A 22,073-nucleotide genomic window follows, 5' to 3' on the forward strand; every position below is an offset into this window, starting at 1 on the left:
ATCTTTACTATCTGACAGTTTGTCGTCATTTTACCCTATGCCTAACACCAATCTGCTGGATGAAGGGCGCTAGAGCGAGGCTGAGGTTTGTAGGTATCAAAGATCCCTTTACTAGTTCAAGGCACAGGGACAATGGGTGCTTGCTTGGGTAGAGGAGTAGGTAAACCAGTCATCTGACAAGAGAGCTATCCACTCATCATTGGGGCTCAGGGTTGCAAGTCTTCTGCCAATATTCAGGGCCATTGCCATGCCAACACTGGGAATTTTTATTGTTTGTCGCTCCCAACACCACAAACCCTTCGTAATGAGTTATATACAGAGGGAAGCAAAACCTCACTCAATCCAATCCACCCTGGGAAGTCTTTTGTTACTATTCTACATATATAGCAGGCACTAATTAAGTGTATTTGACTCTGCATCGCATCACAAGAAAGATGTTGGTAGGGACAAAAAAGGGAGACATTACTGAATGGAACCACTGTGCAGAAAAAAATTGTAGTCAATGGTGAACAAGCGAAAGACTCAAACATTTATACCTTTGTAAAACAAAGCTTTTATTTAGTTTAAAAAAATCAAATCTGTCATAATCCTGTCAGATTGCTTCTTTGGTTCATGAAACCTGCTTTATATCTATTGGAAAACTTTCTTTTATTTCCCAGATGCAAGATCTAAGAACCCAAAACAGTCTTTCATAAAGCCTTTTACAACTACATTGGTACTTGGTCTCACAGAATGCATTGTGTGGGCTGTCCTTCTCCCACAGTCTTTTAAAGACAATTTAGTACTTTGGTACTTGGACTGAAGTTCACAGTATTCAATGTCTGAGCTCTCCTTCCCCCAGAATTAAATGTGTGATCTCTCCTTCTCCCAAAATGTTGTGTCTGAGCTTTCCTTTTCTCACAGCCTTTAGTAGACACTTTATAAGCGCTGTCATCAAACACTTCTTTCGCATTCACACCTCTTCTGTGAGCAGAATGACTCATCAGGTACCTATGATCCGACTTTAGACACCAAATATGGCCAACTGGCCAAAGAAGTGCACATAAAATGTTATTATTTTACATTACTAAGGGGTTTATTTCCTTTTTTCAAAAGACAGTGAGGCTCATTACAACTTTGCCGGTATCCTGGTGGTAAATCTGCCAGGATAACGGCAAATAGAATTACCATACTGGACCTCGGTCGGGTGGATTGTCCACTGGATTACGAGTGCCAGCTGACAGTGTTAATCCCTCTCCCATCGAGTCCCATTGGACTCCATGGGGGATTTTGCCGGTATTACAGATACCGGCTATTTTTGCCAGTAAGGTGTCGGAATGTCCCCCAGCTATCTGCTGTAGGTCATTCTGCCACCTCACCAGCAAACCCGGAGTTGGCCGGTGCACACACGTGCCAGTATACTTTAATACCGGCACGTTAATTCTGCACCAGCCAACTTGTGATGAGACCCAAATGTCTTTGTTACTCTTGTCAGGGTATTACTATGGTTCATGGAAGTTACTGAAGATCAAAGCATTCAAAGCAATTTTCTTTTGCAAATACTTCAATGCTTTGTCACTGAGAATGCATTGTCTGAGATCTCCTTCTCTCAGTCTTTCCTCAACACTTTGTTAAGTTGACTGCCATTCTGAGAATTCTGTGTCTGAGCTTTCTTGCTCTCGCTCTCTCTAATACACATTTTGGTATTTGAACGACTACAAGTCCCAGAATGATATGTCTGAGCTCTCCTTCTTTCACAAGCTTTAATAGACATCTTGGCTACAATTCCGAGACTTCAGTGTCTGAGCTCTCCGTCCCTTAGAGTCTTTCCAGAATCAATTTCTGAGGTTTCTTTCATTTACAATACTTAATCACTCAGGATCATATTGTACTTTCACTACAATTCCCAGAATTCAGTTTCTGAGCTCTCCCAGAAATCATTTACTGAGATAAAAGTCTTTATTAGCACTTTGACTATGTTAGCAAGGTATTTTTCACAGCACTCCTTTTGGGGGTGTGTAGAGACCTATCCTGAGAAAAAGAACAGGGTGCCCACCAAGTTATACCAAAACACTCTGTGCAGGTAACCTAGACAATCACTCGGGCTCCAGTCTCAGAAGGGGGCGTGCTGGTACCAAAGTGCAATTAATCCCATACACCTATACAGTAAGGTACAAAACACATAATACAATGTCAAATATACTTGCATTTGTTTAGTATGGTATTAGGATAAAAGACAGTGGGCCTCATTACCAGAATGGAGGTAACCATGTGGCTATTTGAGGCATGGCTACCTCCATTCCGAGTACCGGGTCCGGGTTCCCTCAATGGGGAAATACCAGGCCATTCTGAACTTTGAGGGCCTGGTATTTCCCCATTCAGGGAACCCAGACCCTGTGCATCCCCATTCCCATTCAAGCCCCCCTAGGGCTCAATGGGAATGGGCAGCATGCTAACAACGGGCCTGTTAATGACGGGCCCGTTGTTAGCATGCTTCACCGCTTGCGGGACCCGCTAATGACGCCTGGTTTTACCAGGCATCCTTAGCAGGTCCCGCGAGCGGACCTCGTAATGAGGCGGTATGGGGTTAACGGGGCCGACAGCTCTACCGGCCCCGTTAACCCCCTACCACCAGGGTTGTAATGGCCCCCAATGTAAAATAAGTACTTTAAAAAACACCAACAAGCCAATTATATACCAAAAACATAGAGCAGGGAGGGCACATTGAATCAAAGTAACTCAGAAAAACACAGTATATCAGTCCAACCCTGCATTTATTAGGCCTATATGAGTCTTGGGGCCTCATAATGACTTTGGAGGTAGCCATGGCGCAATTAGTGCCATGGCTGCCTCCAAAATCGTGTCCGAGTCCGACCTGGTGGAGTGGGGACTTACCGGGACATTCCGCCCTTGGCAGACCCGGAAAGTCCCCATTCCAAATGCCATTCCCCATTCCCATTTGAGCCCACATAGAGCTCAATGGGAATGGGGAAGGCGCTAATTAGCAGGCCCGTAATTAGCGCCCTGGTCCCCTAACGGGACTCGTAAGGGACGTGTGGTCCGACCACACGTCCCTTGCGGTTCCCGCTAAGGGACCTCGGAATTGGGCGGTAAGGGATTACCGGTCTCCTTACCGGTGCCCTGTATCCCTTACCGCTCACCTCGTAATGAGGCCCTTGGAAAGGTCGGACGAAAGTGGTTAAAGGAAAAGAGGCCCCAACAGGCAGTTGTAACATTAGAAATACAGAACTAGGCCTGAATACGCTCTGGATCACCTCTAGACATGGATAGAAAGAATGTAACTACACGTAGAGACTGCAACGCAATTGTTGCGTGAATATACAATTTGGTAAAAGGAAGCATGAAACCCAGGTGCTAGCATTCTATGTAATTTCTAAGAGTAAAGTATGCTAATATGCACAAAGATCCTGCTGCGGGTGTCAAGAGAAAGTGAAGATGCTGTTGCCCAGTCGGCCTCCTAGAGCAACTGAAAAAAGGATGTACCCTGACACACTGCACTGGGTAACAGTCTGAATGTGGATTATTTTTAATTCAAGTATTTCCAAACAAGTCAAGACAAGAGTGACACATGATATATTATTTAATCAATTCATGCATTGGACAAATTCTATGAGTTAGACAAATGGTGTCCTATGACAACCAACCAGGTTTATACAAATATTACACATGGTACCCAGCCTACACACGTGTTTCGACCCTCTGGGTCCTTTACGAGGCCAAGAAACATAATTCACTCTAGATTATGTATATAACCACCATAATTCAAACTAGTCCTTATGAACGTGTACCCCAATATACAAGTGTGTGCTGGTGCACAAGATGAATAGAGGTGGTCCCAAAATACACCTTTAATAGACACCCGGGCTACTGTTCCGAGACTTCAGTGTCTGAGCTGTCCCTCCCTTAGTCTTTCCAGAATCAATGGTCATGTTTATTGAGTATAATTCAGAGTTTGTTTAAGGCGGGGCACTCCAGATTGCCTACACAGGAACTTGCAGTGTATTTCAGACTGCTACCCAACACAGTTATTGCCTCTACACAGAGTAAACTGCCTGTATTTATTATAATAACATTGGTAATAAGTCACTGGTACCTACTATAATTAAAGACTTTATTCTGAAATCCCCACAGCCCCATGGGTGCAATGAGAAATGTCTCACTTCAGGTAAGTAACTGTGTGCTGGTTGCAAAGATAGCAGAAGGGGAATCATATCATTACTGCAACCAATTAACTACGATCACCGAAAATGTTGACTTTTTTTTAATGTTGTCCCTGTTTACACCCCATATATATATGTGGAGGAATGGGTATATTATATAAAGCATGGAGGGGAGGCTATGAGGGGGTATCCCTTTGCATATATATGTGGTGAAAAGGGGGCTGAAATAATAAAAAGTCCACATTTTCAGTAGTCACAGTTAATTGGTCGCAGTAATTACATAGATCCACAGATGATCCACTCCATGCAATAGAGATCAACGTTGGAGGAGGAATATGAAAACGCCATGATTACTGGACCGAGGAGGCCCCTAAGAATTAGACCACCTACCATTTCAGATCCCAAGGAACCGGTACAAATACTCATGGTGATGGCTGCATAGATTTCTGCTAAGGAACAGTGTGCACACAGTTGAGTTTCAGCGTTTTGGGGCTCCGAGCAGAGGGACTCAAACCCATGACCCATCAAGGATCCAGATAAAAAAGGGCCAACAAAGGAAACACCTGAAGAGACCTCCCATGCGACAGAAGAATCAGAATCCACAGAGAAAGGGACAGAACCTAGCCAAGGTCCCAGGTGGGCTCAGAGAGGGAAGCTGCACTGCCAGACCTAAAATATCCCACAACAGAGCTGAGGCAGAACAGCAGCAGACCACACAAATGTCCACACCTGGAGACCAAGAGGAACCCCCACCTAAGCTAGAAGGTTATTACCAGTGGCCCAACAACTACAAGCTAGGAAAAGTCTAGTAAGGACAACCAGACCAGCCAGCCAGGATGACGACAAGAAGCCCGGGATTGTAGTCCACCAGCAAGGAAAGATCAGGATGCAAGTATAAAGGAGGGAGGGTCCAGATAGTATTGCCAAACCAGAATCTTCAGCATGAGCCCTTCTTCCAGCAGTTTTCAGGAAAGAACTGGGTATGGATCTGAAAAATGCATCAGATGCCCCACTAATATTACATTCATACAGGGGCTGGAACAAGCCAGCTGACCAATCACACTCCAGATAGGCACACAGTGGGTTTCGAGGCCAGCCAATCAGGCGGGTCCTAAAAACCGCCAAACACACTGGCACTCTCACACCAAATGTAGTTCGGGAATTCTGGCAGACCTTGAACTAGGCCCCACCAGTTTAAGCCACAGTTGGGGGTGGCTTTGAGGACTCAAGATGAGCATGTGTTCCCAAAACGGCCTTCTAGACTGGGCTCTGTAATACACACATGGTGCAAAACAAACTGCCAAGTGCAGGGCTTAAACAAATGCATGTGTACCCCAGTGGCTTCCAAATAGGTGCATTGATGTACTAATGCTGTGAAAGTTGCTACAAACCTGGGGGAGCCAAAACTAAATCACAGCTGCCACCAGCCTACTCCATGACATAAATACAATGTGCTAGAATAACCCTGGGACCGATAGAGGGTATTAAAAAGCACCCCTGTCCTGGTGGATGTTTGAGCTATCTCGACAGCAGACCAGGAAAGGGTTGCATTGCCAGGGAGTTTCAGTAGAAGTCCCTCTAGCCACAAAAGAAAAGACAAAAGACCATGGAAGCCATCAAAAAGGTTTAGGGGACTCAGAAAGTAGGGCAGTCTGAACCCTAAGACCAGGAAAGGGTTGCATTGCCAGGGAGTTTCAGTAGAAGTCCCTCTAGCCACAAAAGAAAAGACAAAAGACCATGGAAGCCATCAAAAAGGTTTAGGGGACTCAGAAAGTAGGGCAGTCTGAACCCTAAAAATGAAACCCTACACTAACAGACTGAAATTCCCAGAATGTGTGAGCTTTCTTTCTCCCAGTCATTAATAGACACATTGGCACTTTCACAGGAATGCTCTGAACGACAAGCTAGAACTTCCCTTTCCTCCCAATCTTTATTGGATGCTTTTGTACTTTGACTATATTTCCCAACATGCAGTATCAGGCACAACTCATGTACTTGTACCTCAATGGTCTCTCTTCCACTTGCCCAAGTCCTTGTAATCTTCCCATTTTCTGTCTGGGTTGCTCAATTACTTCAACTGTCAGTGTATTCTCTGGCTTCTCACTTTACACTGTTTTGTCTCTGGATGTCAGTGAAATCAATGGTTTTATGGCACTAGCTCCAGTGTACCTTAGTCCTCGGCCAGCTTTGTCTTCTGGATTTTCTGTCAACTTACTGACACTGCCTTGAGACCTAGCTATTGCTCCAACAGTCAGGGTATCAGCTGCTTACAGCACTCTCTGGTCCCCCTCTTCTCGAGCAAGGGGTCTGGCATGGATTCACATGCTCATGAATATTCCCAGTCGTTACTTACAAACTGTATTTCTCCTCTAAACCAATCACTGTCCTCTGGGTTATACTTCCCCAGCCAATGGCATTCCTCTCACTAAGCCCCTCCCCTGGCAGCCACCTTCAGATTTTTCTGCACGCTCCAGTGTTGGGAGTCCTCCAGTTTTGCTCTGTGAAGTACTGCCAAGTTTTTTCATTTTTTGACAGGAAAAAGGTTCTATTTTTGTTCTACAGAGCTGTGTGCTCTTATCTCCAACTGCCAACAGCGGCGATCCGTTGTCGGTGAATTTCAGCGCCCCTCAAGGGCGAAGATCGTCAACGCTTCCTCAAAGTTTCCAGAAGACCATCAGGCCTACTTCGCACCCTCCGGTCATGACGGAGGAGAAGAAGGAAAGAAGATCCCGTTTCAGGCCCTGCAGCAGATGCAGGCTATGAAACGTGTTTGTGGAGGACAAACACCTTCAATGCCTCTACTGTCTACATCCTGATCTCAAGGAAGGAGAGTGCAAGATCAGCCTCGGCTTCTCCAAGAAAACTATGAAGGATCGGCACAGTAGACTGGCGGCATAGCTAAACGCCAATACCTCTGTCCCGTGCCCCGAGCAGGGTCATGCCTCACCCAGGACCGGCCGGTCCGAGCAGCAGGCTTCTAAGTCCTTTGAGCGCGCCTCACCTGTGGGGACCCAAGACAAAGCCAAGCACTGCAAGTCCGGTTCCATCAACGTCGCCGCGCAAGTGGGTCCCGCGGTGGTCAGGGCGCAATCAACATCACCACCCACCTCCATCACTAGCCAGCAATCAATCTCCTCCTCGAAAAGGAAATCGTCTAACGGTTAAGCTGCGGAAGAAGCCTGAGTAGCCAAGGACGGAGGAGAAGGCAGCCAACCTGCCCAAGAAGGCCCATGTGGCTAAGGAGAAGTCCTTGTCGACGATTGAGCTGGTGGCGGCGGCTCTTACGAAAGTGAAAGGTGCTGACCCCATGAAGGTAACCCCAAAGCACCCAAAGTTTCCCTGCCTCCGAGGCGAGAGGCCTCCACAGTGACTGTGGTAAAGCCTGCTAGCACGCCATAGAAGAGAATGCCATCTCTGAACCCGGCTATGACCCCTCTGGGTGCAAAAAGGGGTGTTCGGTGTGGAAGTCCTGGACCAGCCCAGGGCCGTGTCCCAGGCCATGGAAGTTTTGTCCACAGACGACGTGGACCCGACTCCCTGTACACCGTCCACAAGGACGTTGAGGAGGAAGATGACAGCATGGTGCCTAGTATTTCAATCATGCCAGCCCAGCTGAGGGGATGTATCCCTGGGCATGCTATCGACCCTAGACGCTTTGGTGTCTGAAATCCAGAAGAGGATGCTGCAGGGCCCAGTCCCTACGGCCCCCGATCAGCCTTCCGCTAAGAAGAGGATGCGTCATCCAACGCCCCCTTTTCAGCATCTGCGTCGGTCGGCCCCCCTCCAGTGGACACAGGGACGGATAGGGTCATAATGGGTGGATCTCAGCAGCCGAGGGCGTCCCCACCGGATGAGGTGGGGTCATTCCATTCCATGGTCGGCAAAGCTTCAAAGCTTTTCCAGCTTATGCCTGGGGAGACCAAGAAGGAGGGTTTCCTGTAGAAGAGGTGTGAGGCCAAAAGGAAGACCATCACGGCGGTCCCCCTTCTGGACGACATGTAGGAGGTCTTGAAGAACACTTGCACAGCCCCAGCCAAACGGGATAGACTGGAGAAGACGCACTGAGTCTGCACCCAGGTGCCTATGGTCTCAGCCATCGCCGGATTCAGTGGTTTCTGCTGCTGCAAGGAACCGGTCGATGAACTCTTCCTCGTCATCCTCCATCCCTCCGGACAGTGAGGGGAAGAAGATGGACTCCATGGGGAGGAAGGTTGTTTACACCATCACAGCGGCCAACACACTTGCGATCCTGGCCAGGTACGACAAAGAGCTGTGGTACAAGCTGGGCCCGATTCTGGAGTTCATCCCCGACGTCCAGGAGGGAGAGGTGGCTTCGGACCATGCCATCACGGTGGCTTTGGACATCGCTGTCACAGGGTTCTGGCAGATGGGGAACGGTGCCTGCCGTCATCGTAAAGGCTGGCAGACCGCTGCAAATTTCCACCAGAAGGTCCAGGCTAGGGTGCTGTACATGCAGTTCCACAGAGATAACCTTTTTGGGAAGATCGTTGACGAGTCCCTACATGCCATCAAGGCAGATACAGAGACGGCCCGTGCCCTGGGCACGCTCCAGCAACACTGCTCTTCCTTTCACTCCTCCAGGGGGAAGTCGAGCAGATCGGCGAAAGGTTTCTCCTCGTCGTACCACCAGCCTTCCAGGTCCATGACCAAGAAAGCCTACATAGGCCGTTCCCAGGCCTACAGTGGAAGTGGTCAGCGCCGATGTTGCCCGCAAGGCAGGACGCTGGCGCCGAAGCAGGCCTGAACCAGCCAGGATGTCGGGCCCCCACCCATGCACCCCAGTGGGAGGTCAACTAATGGGATTTGTCAGCGAGTGGGAGGAGATCACCACCGGCAGATGGGTGCTGGACGATCTCAACCAAGGAAATACCCTGGAGTTTCAGCATAGGTGTCCGCGGATCCCTCTAGTGACCCGACAGGAGCAGCACATCCCTCAGCTCTTGGAGGAGATACGGGCCATGGTACGAAAAGGGGCGATTGAGCTGGTTCCACGACGACTCCGGGGCTCTGGAGTCTATTCCAGGTAATTTTTATTCAAAAAGAAAACCGGGGGCTGGAGGCCCATTCTGGTCCTGCGACATCTCAACAAGTACCTAAAGTCCCAACAATTCAGGATGGTCACATTGCAGCACATGCTCAGCCAACTGGAAGAAGACTTCTTTAAGTCACTGGACCTGGAGGACACCTACTTCCACATCCCCATTCACAAGACGCACCGAAAGTTCCTACGCTTCCTAGTGCAGGGATGGCACTACCAGTTCAAGGCCCTCCCCTTTGGCCTGAAGTCGGCCCCCACAGGGTTCATGAAGTACCCTGCACTGCTGGCAGCCCATATGCGTCTACGGGGGATGCACATGTACCCGTACCTCGACGACTGGCTTATCCGGGCCAGTTCGCGAGAGTTAGCCGTTGAACACACAGAGACAACCGTCCAGCTGCAGACGCATCTGGGATTCTCCATCAATTATCCAAAGTCCTGCTTGACACCATCGCAGAATGCGCTGTTCCTAGGAGCCAGACTCAATACGGTCTCCTGCCTAGCGTTGCCCTCGGAGGAGAGAGTAGCGGCCATTTTGGGGAAGGTGAAGCGGCTGCTGTTAATGAAGACCACCACAGTGCAGACCATCAAGTCGCTGCTCGGCATGATGTCATCTTGCATCTACCTTTTCCAGCTCTGCAGGTTACGGATGTAACCTCCTTAGGAGTTCCTGGACGCTCGCTGAAAACGGGTGTCCGGAAACATTGCTGACAAGATTCCACTCAACAAGGAGTTCTGTCGGGCGATAAGGTGGTGGGGCGTTCACTCCAACGTTGCCCAGGGCACAGGGGTTTCAAAGCCCCCCCATAAAAGGAAACAGTCACCATGGATGCTTCCCTGGAAGGCTGGTTAGCCCACACCTGATGTCTGCACGCCAGAGGCCTATGGTTGACAAAGGAGAAGGATCTTCACATAAATATACTGGAGCTACGGGCAGTGCTCTGGCCTCTCAAATCATTCCTTCCTTCTCTGAAGGGCATGGTGGTGAGGTGCTTCACGGATAATGCCACCACGATGTTCTACATCAGGAAGCAGGGGGCCACTCGATCCCTAGCGCTCTTCAAATCGGTGCAGGACTTGTGCCACTGGGGTGTCGGACATGGGATGTTCCTTGTCCCCTTTCACCTGGCAGGAATCAAGAACACCATCGCCGAGTCCCTCAGCAGGGAGTTGCGCTCCTGCCATGAGTGGGAACTTCGCCAGGACCAGGTGGACTGCATCTTCATCAAGTGGGGCAGGCCCCTGATCGATCTGTTTGCGACAGCAGCAAACGGCAAATGCCAGTAGTCTGCCAGCAGATTCCACCAACCGAGGGCCTGTTTCTATATGCGACCCCACTTTTGAATCACCTGCTGCGAGTCATTAACACACTCAAACAGTGCCAATGCAGGATGATACTCATCGCCCCGGCATGGTCGAGGCAGATTTGGTACCCGGACCTTCTCAGCCTGGCAGCGTCGCCTCCGGTCAAACTGCCAGTAGTCCCGAATCTTCTCATCAGAGAAGGAGGCAGGCGCACAGCCTCACAAACTAGGATCGCTGAACCTGAGGGCTTGGCTCCTGCAGCCCTTGAGTTTGGAGGATAAGAGTTGCCAGCGGACTGCAGGGAGGCCCTTGCCAAGGCCAGAGCGTCGTCGACTTTGAAGTGCTACGGTCACAAGTGGAAGCGTTTCCCAACGTGGTGCTGGTTGAAGAAGATCACCCTTCTGAGGGTCGCAGCCCCACAGATTCTTCCATACTTGGCCAAGAACATACTGGCACATGCCTCTATCAATGTGCATCTGGCGGCTATTTCCCGCTACATCAGGTCTCCAGGAAGATCTTCTCTTTGGTCTCAATGTCTCGTCAAGGAGTTCCTCAAAGGACTGTTTCGTTCTTTCCCACCGATGAAGGCTCCGGCCCCGGGATGGGAACTCAACATAGTGCTGACAAGGCTCATGGGGGGCCCCCTTTGAGCCTATGCATCAGGCCCCTCTCAGGTTCCTCTCATGGAAAACGGCTTTACTTGTGGCCATCACCTCTGCCAGGAGGGTGTGTGAGATCCAGGCCCTACCCTGAAAACAGCCATATCTGACTATCCACAAGTCGAGGGTGGTGCTGCGGACACATCCCTCTTTCATGCAGAAGGTTCTGTCAGAATTCCACCTTAATAAGCCTTTGGTGTTACCTGTGTTTTCCCGAAGCCTTCGCCACAGGCTGAAAGGGCCTTGCACTCGCTGGATGTTGCTCGTACCCTGAAGTTCTACGTGACACGCACAAAGAATGTTCCTAAGACTTCTCAACTGTTTGTGAACTTTGGTCCTGTGAACCATGGAAGGCCTTGTCCAAGGCTTCCATCTCAAGGTGGCACTCCGGCTGCATCACGCACTGTCATCAGTTGGCGTACTGAACGCTGCCTGGCAGTCCGAGAACCCCCCCAACCAGAGCGATTGCTGCAATGACGGCATTCCTGTCTGAAATTCCCCTGCTTGATATCTGCAGGGCTGCCACGTGGAGTTCCATGCACACCTTCATAAGGTTCTACTGCATCGACAGAGATTCCAGAGAGGGGTCCAGAGTTCGCCAAGCAGTGCTAAACAATCTGTTTGCTTGAAGTGAGTCTGTTCTAGAGGTAAGAGTAATTGCTTCTGTTGAGCCTTACAATCTCCAGTGGTTGTGTAATGTTGTAATGCTATGTATTTGTACAAGTTACCTACCTGTAACTATTGTTCTCCAGCATGGGTCTGGCATGGATTCACATGTGAACCCTCCCTCCTACCCCTCTGTGGCTCTTCTTGGTCATACTGTCCCTTTACGTGCTTACCAAATCTGAAGATGGCTGCCAGGGGAGGGGCTTAGTGAAGGGACTGTCACTGCCTGGGGCACTATGACCCAGATGTCATTGATTGGTTTAGAGGAGAAATACAGTTTGTAAGTGAAAGTAAACTGTTTTCTTTTATCGAGGATTCTCTGCCTGACGAGGGAGAATATTCATGAGCATGTGAATCCATGCCAGACCCATGCTGTAGAACAATAGTTACATGGTTACAGATAAGTAACTTGTTCCTTCCCCAGGATTCCAAAGTTACTGGCTCCTTGTTACTACGTCCAGGTTTCCACAGCTTGTCCCCTTCTGCTGTGTCTCATCTCCTTCTCTTACTTCGCATTACATCACTCCATTGGTGGTTTGTCCCATGTGCTGTTTTCACTGTTCTCTACTGGTCTCTGGTGCTTCCTTATTTTTCAGAATTCTTAATTTCTGGGCATTGGTTGCATTATTTAAGGTGGGAAGGCTATTCAACGTCAGGCTGCCAATTCGGAAATTAATTATCTATTCTATGTGGAACTTTTTAGACAGAGGACAGTGTTCCCTCGTTCATCTGGTTTACCAAGGGTAACCAGCTTTGTTTCCGCTTCCTCCAGGGACTGCATGAAACAGAAGTCCATTTTATGTGTGTTGGTGACGCTAGATGGAGGCAGTTCACCACATTACTCTACATTGTGACAAAAAAGGTGTAAGAACCCTTCCCTTAGCCTTTTTGTCTGGTGACTCAAACATTTGGTTAGGTATTTGATGAATGATATGTGTAATATATCTACGCATCACCCAGCAATGTGCAGAGAAAAGTGTTTGCCGTGTTACAGTAAGTGCAACATTTACATTAGACAGTAATTGGCGTTCTAAGTTGTTGTATGATTATGTGTGATAATGTTATATGCTTTATATACTCATTTTCTTATTTATGCAATAAAAACAGTTGATTAAGTGAAACTCAAGCTCCCTTCCTCTGACACTCATTTAACATCCCAGGCCATCTTTCTGTCTGTGGATCACTTTTTCTAGCTTTTGTGTTGAATCATTTGCCAGGTGCCCCAACGTTTATTTGTGTTGTTGTGTAGTGGAAAGATTTTAGACCATCTATCGATAGTAACCCTTCCGCTTGCAGAGGCTTTGTTATGATCTCATGCGAGAGCGACTCTCCTCGCCCCCACCCTAGACATTCTGGTGCCAAAGATATGGCGCTGTTACATTCTTGGCAGGGCATCGCAGTCTAAGTACCAAGCAATTGATATAATTGTCAAGTGTGAGATATAAAAGTCCAAGGGGAACGGAATGTCTTTCCTAGCTGAAAACAACTTGTGTTCTCGCTCTAATCTGGCTTTATCTAGAATCCTGCAGTGCCTAGAGCCCAGCTTGACACATCTGCATTCCAACAGCACCTCCAAATCCATGTTGAACCCTTTGCCTCACTCCAAACTTCACTTCTTGTGTTTTTCCTTTTTAATTCCCCCTTCCCACTTTTACTCTTGTAACCAATTTATTTTCGTTTATAAGAGTTTTTTTTTTGCTTTTTTTTTTTATTTATTTGTTTATTAATTTGATATTAGGTCAAGAGACCTTTATAAAAAGAATTGATGAAAAACAAAAAAACTATTTTGAAAGACTGCTTTGTGACCACACAGAGCGGTCTTTCTAAATTAAACTGTCACGTCCCTGCGGCACACAAATGCGCGCAGGGGCTGACAGCCACGCCAGGACCTGGAAACGGTGTTGAGGGAGAACCGGGTAAGTGTGTGTTTGTGTGTCTTGTATGTTTATGTATGATTGGGTTGGAGGAGTCTTGGGTGAGGACGGAGGCGTTGGGCTTAGGGAGAGGAGTTTGGGAGGGTGGAAGCGCCTGAGAGGGCGAGGCGGGTGTGGTGTGGGGGGTGAGGGAATGTCATTTTTCCAATTTTTGTAGGCGGCCTAAAATCAGGCAAAAGAAATAGGTCATTTTGTTAGGCAACCTACAAAAAGCGAAATTATGACATAGAAGCATTCATGTATGCCCTCTGTTGATCTTTTGTTATGGCGATTCACATTAAAGCCACATTGGTTTGTAAAAGGCCAACAAATGCTTTCAGACAATCAGAAAGTAACATGTTGCATTACACAAAAACACCCAAATATATAAATAATGCACATTAGTGACACTTAGGGCCTCATTCCGAGATTGGTGGTAGTCATGGTGCTATTTGCGCCATGACTGCCACCAATAACGGGTCCGGCACCGGTGTAGTTCAATGGGGACTTACCGGTGTAGTCCGACCCTGGCGGGACCGGTACGTCCCCATTGAACACACCATTCCCCATTCCCATTGAGCCCCATAGGGCTCAATGGGAATGGGGAGGGCGCTAATAACAGGCTCGCGACTTGCAAGCCCATTATTAGCGCCCTGGTCCCTTAGCGGGACCCGTAAGGGACGTGTGGTCAGAACACATGTTCCTTGCGGTCCCCACAAAGGGACCTTGGAATAGGGCGGTAAGGGATTACCGCCCACCTTGTAATGACCCCCTAAATTCATGAAAAGGGCCATAATGTCCAACTTAGAACTGCAGATATAATTAGGTAACCAGAACCCTTACTGCTGTGGGATCGAAGATCCTTCTCCTGCTCTCTTTTCACAGGCCAAGGTAACTGCAGCCGAGGTCGAATAGGACATGGCTGGATTATGCAGATGAATTCCAAGAAGACCCCAATCTCATTCCAAGAGGATATCAGCCTTCCACAGCAATAAGCTATCACCATAACATTTGTATCACACCACAAGACCTTCCAGTCAACCCACTGCAGGGCATTTCTAATAGAAGAGCCCCAGTTCTTAGCCCACCCTCATTTAAGAGTGCCCATATGTCCACCCGGTTTTCCTTTCTTTAGAGCCTGGACTTTCATGGTCTAATGAGTAAGAAGAAGGGTGTTAGCTCCCCTGTTCCCTTGTGCATTTTTTCAGCACACTCCTCATGACAATAGCACCCATATGCTGTGGAAGGGTTCATCGCTGACCAAAAGGCTTACATCAGAAGAACATTTCACATAACAGGTGCCAAACGTTCTCTAATGACAGAAGTCCCACCTCTCTCTACATACCTTGTTTATCTTGCATCTACGTGATTTCACTGCATAGCAAAATTTCGAATTCGAAAAAGCTCAATTAGAAATGCGCGTTGCAGTGAAATCACGCAGGATTTCAAGTGCATTTCCCCACCCGCCCCCCTACTTATTTGTTGGCGGCACACCTCGTTGTGTGCTGCCGACTCCCTCATCTCCCTGTGACACCAGTTCCCTTCACTTACGTAGTGGGGAACAGGCGCCACAGGGTCCTTTTTCTTTTTTCTTTTGTACAACTTTATGTACATGAAGCGGAGTACATCCCTGCAACCTCCGATACCATCGTAGCAAACAAGGGTGCGGGGGACACCCCCTCAACCCCTGCTGCCCTTGTTCACTAGAATGGTGCCGTATGGTGAATTTGATGGACATTTTCATTCAGCCGAAATTAGATGAAATCTAGCATACTTTTTTGGGGGGGGTATTTGGTTAATACCGTTTAAATTCATCCACATACTCCTTTCACAGAGTCTATTCTATGCAGTTCCAGGATTACTAGCTGGAGTTTGGTTTGTGGTAGAAATTAAACATACTCACAGGCAAGAAAAGCTGACACACTTCAAGGTCTGCTTGAGCACAACTCAAGTCCCTCCAAAACAACCCTTGTGTAAAAATTCAATTTTCCTTCGGATACCTTAAAATTAACCCTACAAATTATCTTAATCCTAACATGTGATCTACATTTGTTCGATCAACTCATACATAAGCTATCACAAACAGTATCCATCTTTTAACCTGCCCACCTCCATGTGTAGCCCCTGTTTATTTGACCTATTCCCTCTTTTCCCCAATGCTTCACGCCTTTGCTGTTTTATCCTCTGCAGACTACAGTCCGGATATCCAGGGCAGAGGCACATTATGCCAACTTCCAGATAAGCCTAAGCGCTTGTAGCCCACTATGGTGGTGATTTGGTGCAGGAGAAAATATTTTTTAAATAACACAATCTATTACAAAAGCCTTTGTGATGAATCCTATGGCGTCATCACTGATCCTCAGTCTAAAGCCTCCTCCCATGTGGCCTGGGGAAGGCAGCCACTACCTGATACTGACCCTGGGGGTGGTATTCTGAGGGTGGATCACATGGGAGGAGATGACTGTCAGGGAGAAGTGGTGACTCCACAGGAAAAAGTGGTATTGTTCCCTTTTGTGTGAAGAAGACCCTCTCACAATACTCTCTAAATTCTTGATGGCATGTTGCCATTTTACAGAACCATCCAGTGGTAAAACCCTGAAACCCTCTTTTGTCAAACATTCTAGACAAAATAATATTCCTTCTTCTTGTGTACATAACAACCTATAAACATATTTAACATCTACTGTGCATAACTGTAGTTATTTAAACAAAGATGTCCCATGATATAACCTAAAAAGGTTTAAAATTCCTTTTAACTCCCAAGTCCAAGAAAGCCTCAAGTACTGAGACGAAGAAGAGGAATAAGGAGTCAATGTAGAGTGAAAGTAACACCAAGTCCAATGTGTGGTCTAGTTGTCAGGTTTGCAATCAGCTGCATTGAACATTTAAACCTGAAAATCAACTGCAAGTGAAGGAGGGAGAGGAGAGCTGCAGAGAGCGTGGAGCTGGAAGCGAACCAAAAGACAGAGGAAGATTCACGGAGATGAGCCATGCAGGAAATCCTGGAGGTGTAAGATACCAGAGGAACGGAACTCCAGTGAACTCTCAACGGGTGCCATGGAGGGCCCGCTACAAGACCGGAGGTGACGCGGTCCTGTGGGGTTGCCTTGGTTCCATCGGCTAGAAGGAGAAAACCCGACACAGGAGCGAACAGAGACTCTGCCTGACTGGGGAAGCCTGCCCAACAATCTTCGCAGCAGCTGCATGTTACGCCGAAATAAGTGGAATTGAAGGGCAAAAGTGGTACAAATCTCCTTAGATGAGATATCAATTTGGGGAAACTTGGAACACACATTGTCATAAGTCAAGAGACACTAATGAAGAAGTTAAAAGGCAATAGTTGTACAAATCTCCTTATATAAGATGTCAATTTGGGGAAGATTGGAACAAGTAATGCCATAAGCCAAGAGAGATTAACGAAGAAATTGAAAGGCTAACGTTGTACAAATCTCCTTATATGAAATGTCAATGTGTGGAAAATTGGAATAAGCATTGCCCAAAGCCAAGAGATGCTAAGGAAGAAGTTGATAGACAGAAATTGAACAAGACCCCATATATGGGATGTCAATATGGGGGAAGTTGGGACAAGTAATAGCATTGAAGAAGTGCAACTGTGTTATGCTTGAAAAGGAAAGTGAACATTGTAGAAAGATTTGATGAAATATGTACATCAGGCAGTGAACCCTTTGGAAAAAGATACCTGGCAGGAGAGTATAACAAGGGATCTGCAAGAGCCAAAAGGAGGGGTTTCCTCCTGGCAGGGAAGTAAACCAGGATATCAAAAGATTCTGTTGAGAAATTCCTGGCAGGAGAGTATGCCAGGAAATCAATTTTGAACTGTTGTGTTAAAGAGACACGTTGTCATATCAAGCATTTGTTGAACTTGGCCATTTTGCCAGCCTGAAAAATAGAAAATACCTAATTTTGCTATACTTTAACCAGTGTTGGAGAAAACATATTTGTTTTGCCATCCTGACAATTAGAAAATGCTTTCTTTTGCTATACTACAATCAGTGTTGTAGAAAAGACATTTGCTTTGCCATCCTGAGATAAGTATTAAGTGAAAGAGACATTTTCATTACCTTTAACAGACCATTGTTGGAACAGAACATTTTGTAAATTTTTCCTGAAACAGTTCAGGGGAAGGGAACCAACCCCTGTGTTAGGGAGAATTCTCTTATAAAGCTGATTTCCCAAACCTATTGAGTCCCCCAGCAGCTTTGCTGGATTTTTGGGGTTTGTTTTTTTCTCCTGCTAAGAGTGAGACTCGTTCACCCCCACTCTTAGGCATGATTTGAGGTATGTCTCTGACTATTTGTGTGATTTTGGGCTATGGGGTCTTTTACTCCATAGGGTATCATCTGTTTGTTTGTGTATGTGTTACACAGCACACTCAGTGCAGTAACACAGGGGTGTCATAGTGACCCCCAAACATAGACTCCATACCCTGGGATTGACTACTGTCTCCCAGGGCATGTAAAGTCACCATTGACTTTACTAGTCTTAAATTGTGAACAGAACCAGTACAAACCATTATATTGTGGAAGTACTGGAAGGGGTTAATTATATTGCCCCTGGGTCTGTTTTGAAGGGGGCACTGTCCAGTCCCCCCTTTCTGAGTTTCTGGCTGGTGGCAGTGGTTACCACGCGAAATATTCCACCGGAATATTCTCTATGCGATTTTCCCATTGATTTTAAACGCAGCACTTTTTGGTGCAATGTTAAAGATACCGCCGGTTTATTTATTTAATATTAAATCAACGGTTGGCTCTTTTTGCCAGAACTCGTGTCCGTCTTTGTAACTTTGACCAAGGTCGAGCCCTTTGTTCCACTTTTTGGCGGGCTTCTCCACAGAAGCCCTCCAAATAGTGCCACTCTGTCTGGGTTCCACAGGATGGGTGGGGAGGGCAATTGGCTCCCTGGACCGCGTTGCCTTAGCAACCCAAGTCGCACTCTGTTCTGATTGGGCCAGTGGTGAGCCGCCCGGCTAACCACTTAGCATGTTTGAGTGACAGCTAGGCTGTTGAATGGGGGGTTTTCTGCATAAAAGCAGGGCCTTTGGGACTGGAACTTCAGAAGCCACCACAGGACCTAAGAATCCAAAGAGGGAAGAAGCTGAGCCATCTGCAACAACGACACCACCGGTGGAGCCCTGCTGCAACAAACTCGCCACTTTCCCAACGACAAGAGAAGATCTTCTGCTGGACGAGTCTTCTTCCTCTGAGCTGGTGTGACCAACCAGTTCGCCCCTTTCACCTTCCAAAGACGTCTCTTGGTCGAATCGCCCGAGCCAAGCATCCCGGTGGCCGGATAGCCAAGCTTCACCACTTTGACCGCGAATAAAAGGAACGCACCTTTTACCGACGAACCCTGCGGCTGGTTTCATCTCTGTGCAGTGCAACGACTCCACGTTTCCTCCTTGACGAGATCCTCTCTTCCCCTGGTCGAAACAACGAACTGCAACCACTGCCAGGAACAACTGCCACCGCTGGAGCTTCCTCTCTATTTAAGGTACTGTGTCCTGCCTGGCCTCCCTTTCTTCGGTTTGCTCAAGGTGACCCTTAAATCCTTGGCTTTCCAACTGGGTTGGCCCCAGACCTTCTAACTTTACCTTCTTGAATCGCCCCAACCTCTTCTGAACATTCTGCAAAGACTTTAAGTGCATTTTAAACCGTGTGATCCTGGGCACATTTTGCTTTGCTCCATTTAAAGTGGGCCTGGCCTATGAACTTTGGCTCTACAGTATAGACTGTCTTTATTCCCTTGCTGAGAACTCCTAATAGTGTTGGGACCTGTTTTATTTCTATGTTCTGCCTTTTTCTCTCCCTTTAACTATTGGAGTGCCGTCAGGTTACGCGCTCACATCTGTTTAACAAATCGTGGGGTTTTAACTCTGACTTGTCTGATAGTTTTCAAGGAAGGTGTGTATACTTTACCTGACTGTGTTTTAACTTGCTTTTGATTTGGAGTGCTAGTATATTGCCTAAAGTGTGCTTTTAAATAAATAAATATATACTTTTTATACAAAGCTCTGGTCAGTGTTTGTTTGCTCTACTGTTTTTTTTAGCCCTATTGTGTATACTCTATATACTGCCCTACTCTTCTTGAGAGAAGTCAGACTGCTCAGCCAAAGCTACCAGGTAAATCTGGGTGGTACAGACTGCTACCAATTGGGTTTACTGCTTACTCCTGTAGTCTTAATCTTTTTGCAGTGGTCCCCAAGGGAACTGCACAGGATTCTGCCTAACACCCTGCACACAAAGATTGTTTTGTTGGAATCATACATTTGGATTTTTACACATTGTTGTTGAAATGAAAATATAAACATTTACCTTGCATCTTTTGATTTTGTATGTTAGTGTGAGGGTTAGATATATTTTGGGCACACGGTCAGCTTTAGTTTTAGTTTCATAGGCAGGGACATTCTCTTTATGATAGGGATAGATAGGAATTTATCCAAACCCCTTTCTTTTAATAAAAATGGCTAATGTTGAGAACATTACAACTGGGTGTCCGCATCTCATTACTGTCCCCTCACAACTGCTAATGTAACATAACATATGAAAATTGACAAGGAAATAGAAAGCAAACTGGTCTATTTAAACTACCATGGGCGTGCGTTTCATCTAATTTGCATAGGAGTGTATAATAGCCCAGCAATTAAGGTGCATATATTTAGAGTTTTTGTTTTAATTTATTGTTTGCTATTCTGTTTTGCAAAACACATTAAAAAATAAAACAGTCAAGAAGGGCTGATGTATCTCCTACACAACTCGCAGGAATCTAATTTCTTTAGCAGGCAAGCCATAAACTCCTTCCATGCCCGGCCGCAATGACACTACCCGTGCTCAGTGGTCACTATGCCTGCGCCTGCGGCATGGAGTATGGTGGAGTGTGCTAGGTAGACAAGCCATGGTAGGCTTGCTTGTTGAAGAGGCTGCCTAGATGAGTGCAGTGGCCCATCTTAAGACCAAGGTGTATGGTGAATCCTTCACTATGCTTTTTATATCTGAGTGGGGCATTTGATGATGCATGGTGTCATGCTATCTCTCTTATGGAAAATATTCTTAAATATATTAATAACACTGACTATTGGTATGCTCTGTCCTCAGCCGGATGCAGGGCCTTTGGAGGCTTTACTGCCACAATTTGGCTTACAGAGACTCATAGCATCCCAAATATATAGCAATTAGGTGGTCTGGGAAAAATTTCTCACTTTCCTCTGGCATGTTTAATACCCTCTTTTTTTCAAGATCAAGTCAGGCTCCCCTTGTATCTCTGCCTTCTGAGAAATCAGCAGACGAAAAGCACCACAGTTATATCACATTTATGTGTATTGTTCAATTATTCCTCATCAGAGGGTCAGGTTCAAAAAAAATTTAAGGAGCCATCGGGAGACCATTATTTCAAAAGCCAAACCTGGATCTGACACTGCACATTTACCTTTGTAAACAGTTTCTTGTCTCCCCATATTAAGCCAATCTTCTGGTAAAAAACAGTGAGACAATAACTCACAGGTTTTACTCACTCATTCAGTTACCTGTATGATAATCAGGCTGTCTTTCACCCTTCTAGAAGCTTCAAATCTTTGTTGGTTTCGGTCTTGGACAATCTCAGGGAGGCGCTGGATGGTGGTGTTATAGCCTTGGTATTTCAGCAATCAACACCTTCGACCATCCTATCTTGATTCACCGTTTTGTAACAGTGGAGTGGGAAGCACGGCCTAGGCCGGGGTTTAATTATTTCTGCAAAGCCACACCTAGGATACTTGCTTGGCATCCCTAACCACAGCATTTCACCCTCTCTGTTCTGGAGTTCTATGGGGTTCCTTTCTCCCCAATCTCTTCACTTGTTATGTCCAGCCTCTGGCCAAACTTTTTTTTTGCTTTTATACCTACAATGGCAATATCCTGATTCTCATCAGATTGGATGCGCGTCTGGGGATGGTTTCACTCATTCTTTAAAATTGTGTGAGTGCAATTCTTAACTGGATGAGAGCAAATTGTCCCAAATTGTTTGCAGGAAAAAGAAAACGACGTGCTTGTGACAAGAGGTCATAATGATCTTTGGTTCCCTCTTTTCTGGCCCAAAACTCTGGACTAGTAACATTCTCCGGTGATAACAGAACAGAAGATGTGTCCTACTTACTACTGGAACAGCAAGCTTTGCTACAGGCTACTCTATTAGCAGAGATGTCTGTTCCTTAGTACTGGAAAACCGTGCAATGCTCCATGCTAGGCTACGGGTGCATTAGCAGAGCTGCGTGTTACTTGGTGCTAGAACAGAAGGTTGATGCTGCAGGCCAGGATTT

The 22,073-nt window shown here is 46.8% G+C and overlaps 1 protein-coding gene across 6 annotated transcripts in view; it reads left to right on the plus strand.

Annotated features, from left to right (window-relative positions):
* The window catches only part of NDRG4 (NDRG family member 4), an 865,926-nt gene that overhangs the window by 734,816 nt on the left and 109,037 nt on the right, over positions 1-22,073 (plus strand). The window lies entirely within an intron of this gene.

The sequence above is a fragment of the Ambystoma mexicanum genome, chromosome 1p, assembly GCF_040938575.1.
Source record: "Ambystoma mexicanum isolate Mex_15411 chromosome 1p, UKY_AmexF1_1, whole genome shotgun sequence".
In the NCBI taxonomy this organism is placed as follows: domain Eukaryota; kingdom Metazoa; phylum Chordata; class Amphibia; order Caudata; family Ambystomatidae; genus Ambystoma; species Ambystoma mexicanum.